Genomic DNA, 5,653 nt, shown 5'->3' on the forward strand with positions numbered 1-5,653 from the left:
TCAGCTGAGGAGAAAATGGAATAATGCTTGTTGAAGGTGTTTTTGGGGATTGCAAAGTTTGAGCTCTAAGACGACGCTTTCGCCGGCGTTCACGTGCAGAACGATTTCGTCTAGTCTTAGTAGGAAGTTGAGAAGATTGAGGAGGAGGAATGCCATCATCCTTATCACTTGGGTGTTTAGGTTGTGGTCTCTTAGGCTGAACAATAGGAGAAGAGGAAGGTCTCTTCTCTCCATAAGAGGAAGGAGGAGGAACTGCTCCATATAAAGGAGGAATATTTGGTTTTGGAAGGAGACCAAGTCCATCATGACGAGGAGGGATAGGTCTACTTTTAGGAAGTTTTTTAATCATAGGCATAGTCACATCCATAGGGATGGGTTGGGAATCTTCTTGAGGAAAGACATTAGTTTTATCTTTCAAAGGAAGAACTTCCTTCTCAAGAATGATAGAAATGTCAAGTTTAGGTGTTCTAGGTTCACTTAGAGATAGGATCATGTCTTTTTTCCACTTCTAATAAGATTTGAAAAGATGATCACTTCGCGGAGGAAGAGATTGGAATTGTTTAGGCCAAAAGTAATCAAGAGGAACGCTAGAAGTTCTTTCACTGGTTTAAAGAGACTATGATTGATAGTAACAACTTCACCATTATGGGGAAATTTCAAACATTTGTGAATAGGAGAAGCAATAGCTTTCATGGAAGATAGCCAAGGATAGCCAAGCTTCACACGAAATTGTTCGGAAGATGGAATAATAGCAAAGCTCACATCAAGGGATTTGTTATGGACCTCAATAGGTAATGTAATAGAACCAATTGCAGGAGAAGAAAATGCATCAAATAGTTTCACAACCACATCTGTTTTGTCATAGATCACTTGATTCAATTGCAAAGTAAAAAGAAGTTCTTCAGTAATGACATTAACCATACAAGAAGGATCAATAAGCACTCCACGGCAAGGTGTGTTCTTGACTTTTGCAACTATATATAAAGGACCATCAGGTGCCCTGATAGTTTCACTGGAATCAAATGTGATGGAAGGTTCTTTAGGGATTTTCTGCTGCTCTACAAAGTTAATCACATTCGGAGTCATGGACACAAGATCATCAGGTGAGACAGAGGAATCAGTAGTATCAATCGCATTAGAGGTATGAGAAGGTAATGGATCAGTGAAAATCTGAAGATTTTGGTTAGGAGGAGCTACAGATGTATTACCTTTATCATTCACACCAAAAACAGAGATAGTATTATTATCAATCAAATCTTGAATCTTCCCCTTTAAAGCAAAACATTTTTCAGTATCATGCCCAGGTTGACGATGAAATTGACAAAAAGATTTGTTATCAAAATAGGGTGAATTAATCTTTGCAGGATCAATTTGCCTTATAGGAGGAAGAGTAAGCACATTTTGTTCCAATAACTTATTCATAATACTATGCACTGATTCATTCAAAGGAGTAAACTTTCTTTCTTTCTTGAAAAACTTAGAAATAGGAGACACACCTGATGCTGCATTCACATTGTTGTTGATGATGTTTTCATTGAATTTAATGGACTCTCTGTTCGGTTTAAACTTCCCAAATGGTTGTTGACTACTATCACCCTTATCACTCGAAGCCATAGGATGTGATTGTTCCATTTGACTCACAGTCAGTTGATAATTGTGAAGAGTTGCGCACAACTGTTGGAAAGAAGTAAACTCAGAAAACAGGAGTTTTTCTCTAATGTCTTTTTGTAAATTAGAAATAAAGATTCTTTGAATATCATTGTCAGGCACTGGAAAAGAAATTTGAGCATACAAATGCTTATATCTACCAATGAAATCAATCACTTTTTCTTTAACACCTTGTTTACAATGCATTAAATCAATCAAAGTAACTTTAGGACTTATATTGTTTTGAAATTGTTGAATGAAAGTATTTGCAAGTTGTTCGAAAGAAGTAATAGAATAGGAAGGCAACGAGCAATACCATTGTAGGGCTTTGTCTCTTAATGTTCTAGTAAACAATTTTGCAAGCAACCTTTGGTCATAAGCAAAATCAGTACATATTGTTTGAAAGGTCTTAACATGTGTTAGAGGATCACCCTTACCATTATAAAGCTCCAAATGCGGAATTTCAACATGTTTAGGGGGAATAGCTCGAACAATGTCAAGAGAAAGTGGGCTCGCAACATCAAATGTGGGCACACTAAACTTAGATTGATTCATAGAGGCAATTTGTTGCTGTAAAGAAGAGACAGTTTGTGCAAGATTGTTAATGGTCGCTTCAGTCGAAGAGTTCATATTAGACGTGTTAGATTGTGATGGAGGTGTTATGTTATTGAAAGAAGGTAGAGAGTAAGGTGGTGGGACACTATGATAGTTAGTCATAGGAGATGATTGGACAGGAGGAACACTACAAGGAGGAATGGAATGATTAAACGAGTTGCCCCCTTGCGTCATGTTCATTTGTGATGATATAATAGGAACACTCATTGAAGGAATGAATGAAGAAGTTGGATTGAATGAAGGAAGAGGGTTAATTGAAGAAGAGGGATTGCCCCCATGACTGGTGATCATAGGAGGAATGTCTTGTGTTGAAGTAGTCATTATGTTTGATGTAAAAGTAGGTATACTAGCAATAGGAGTCGTCAAAGGAATAGAATGATTGTCTTGAGTAGGAGGTTGTGTATAACCTAAGGTTTCGGCACAACTTTTCATAGGCATCACATTTGAATCCACAATGTGTGCAATACCACGCAAAATATCAATTCCATTCTTATCACTTTGAAGCATACGTTTTAGACCCTCAATTAAAGGAAGAGCTTGACTATTAGGGTATTCTTGAGACATCCATTGTCGAAAATCGTCAAATTGGTTATCCAATTTTGAAAGTTGTTCTACAGAAACCTCATGGAGAGCTTCTTCATCATTAAGAGGATTAGAGGAATTACCCATGTCCTCGTTAAAAAGACCATTCAAATTAGGTTCCATCTCCTCAGTAATTAAACCTTGGAAGGACTTAATTCTAAGGCTTCGTCTAACGAGAATAGTGTAAGTAGGACTTATTGTTGTAAAACTCATGCACTAAAGAGAGAGAGAAGATTTTGAATTTTAGAGGTAGCAAATTTCAGTAAAACCAGCCAATCTTCTAGATTTAAGCTGTTAAATACAATCAGGACAATCTCCCGAAATTTCAGAAAAAATGTCCGGACCGTGGCGCTCGGGGTGCACACGGTCCTCGCAACTTTTTTCGAAATTTGCAGGGATGAAAGTTATGATGATTTTACAGCTAACCTGAAAAAATTGAGTGATTTTACGATCTGTAGATAGGCCAAATTAAAGTTGCAATCTCAAAATTGAACCCTACCAAGATTGTCGAAAAATGCAAAGTTTGAATTTTGAAAAAGAGAGGGAAACTGAAATTTTGAATTTTATGATTTTAGAGGGAATACCAAAAGCAATGCAAGTTTTGAAATTTGAAAGTTGACTCAATTTCACGCAAAATTCAATTTTGAAAGCGGAAATCAAAGTTGTTGTAATTAAGCACTTAATTTCAAAAGTCACAAATTGCAAAAATTTGAATAAATCACTGAAATTTCGAATGAATGCTAACACACTTTTCAGATTTAGGACTGTAAGAAACACAATTTTGACACAAATTTCAATTTCAACAATTTTTTGAATGATTAGAAGCCTCAATCCAAGCAATCACTAGACCAACTTTGACTGTAATTTTGAAGGTGTTAAAATTGATAAAATCAGCCAAAATTTTGGATTTTAGCAAGAAAATACAGTAAGATCTCGCTCTCGAAATTTCGGAAAAAATGTCGGGGACGATGGCGCTCGGAGTGCACACGGTCCTCGCAACTTTTTTCCAAATTTTCAGGGATGAAAGATATTGTGATTTTATTGCGGAATCCAAAGTTACAGCCGATTTGGAGGTGTTTTGATCAGTGAAATTGTCGGACAAAGGTTGAATCAAGAGGGTTTCAAAAATTAGGGTTTTGACACTTAACCACTTAATTTTCAAAATCAAAGCACAAATATGAATTGATAATTTGTAATAGAAGGGCAGATCTGAAACAAGCATCAACAATTAAACATTTCACAAGTTTAATTACTTAAAAAGAAAATTTAGGGTTTTTATGCAATTAACCTCTAAAATTTTGCAAAAGATCAAACATGGAAATGTAATCAAGGAATCCAATTTTCAAATCTAACTATGAATAACCAGAAAGGATGTTCACGTCGGGTTCACCAAAATGTAAAGCGGAAAAATCGAACCCTGGTCGTTCTCCCCTCCCCAACTCCAAGGAGGGAGAAGGGAGAGTCACTAGGGTTGATGGTTTTCACTTAGGAGAGACTTTACATTCAAAAGAGGGGTTGAAACCCACAAGATCCAATCCCACGCAATGCAAGATTGGATTCTATATGAGTTTCAAGGGTTGTGATAGCAAGGATACCCTCTTTTGTAAAGAATGTAGATGGAAAGATTGAACTAGGAATGCATAGAAAGTGAGAAAGATTCGCTTATAAACTGAGTTAGGGATATAGGATGAAGCTGCAGACCTGGAATTAGCAGTAAAATGTCGAGACGGTGCTGTCCTGCAAATTTGAGCAAAAGTTGACGGGACGATGGCGCCCGGCGTGCACACGGTCCTCCGAAAAATCCGCGAAACGAAGGGGGATCTGTTCGTCTCTGCACAAGGATTCCAAATCTTCAATTTCAGCCGCGTACCTGCAACCTACACACAGAAAAGCGAAGACGATTGGGGGGTTAGGGATTAGGCGTTTGCCCTTAGGTCAAACCCCGGTTTTGGAATTAACCAAGAAATGAGAAATGCTGTAAATGTAATGTAAAACAAGTACTAATACCTTGTTGTAAGGATGTTTGTATCCTTATATGCGAAGGTATAGATGTTGTTGTTTGTTGTATGTTGTATGTTGTAGCATGTAATGTGTTGTAAGTGATCTCCTCTTCAATGGTTGAATCCTTGTCTTGAATGCAACACTTAGCCTTGAATGGAGACTTAGAATGATCAATTGCTTGAAGGAATGCTTGAATGCTTGAATGTTTGAGTATCGTTTCCACGCTTTTCTCCCTTATCCCAAAATGAGAGAGGAAAAGTAGTTTATATACTTGCCAATTAGGGTTAAAAGACTGATTTTTCCGACCTTAGGCCGACCAGGAAATGTTATTTTCCAATTTGCAAACAAAAAGGCCCGAAGTCCCATAGGAGACCGGGCCCAAAATAGGGCCAGGGACCAGGGCGCTGGTCCCACCTCCCGGGACAGCAGGGTGCAAGGAGGATCAGGCCAGGGTGCTGGAAAAATGCAGTTTTTGGTGTCATGAGCAAGTTTCGGAGTCTCCATTCAGGTTTAGTGTTGTGTCGCCATCGTGAAGACCCAAATGCGGTCGAAATTGCAAGTGTCGCAATTTTAGGATGCTACAATTTGATAAAGCTGCAGACAAGTTTCTTGTTACGGATGGTGAGAGAAGAAAGATGATCAAAATTGACAAATCCTACCACTCCCCGAAGAGAATTTGCAGGCCATGGAGGTTTGTCTTATTTGCTTCTATTGAATATATTACCTTAGATGGTAGGTTTACCAGGGCTTATGGGCATCACTTCGTCCTTCTTAACCATTTCCGTCATGGAGAAAGGGTTAGCCTTCC

Source organism: Cryptomeria japonica, chromosome 11, assembly GCF_030272615.1.
Source record: "Cryptomeria japonica chromosome 11, Sugi_1.0, whole genome shotgun sequence".
NCBI classification, from domain to species: domain Eukaryota; kingdom Viridiplantae; phylum Streptophyta; class Pinopsida; order Cupressales; family Cupressaceae; genus Cryptomeria; species Cryptomeria japonica.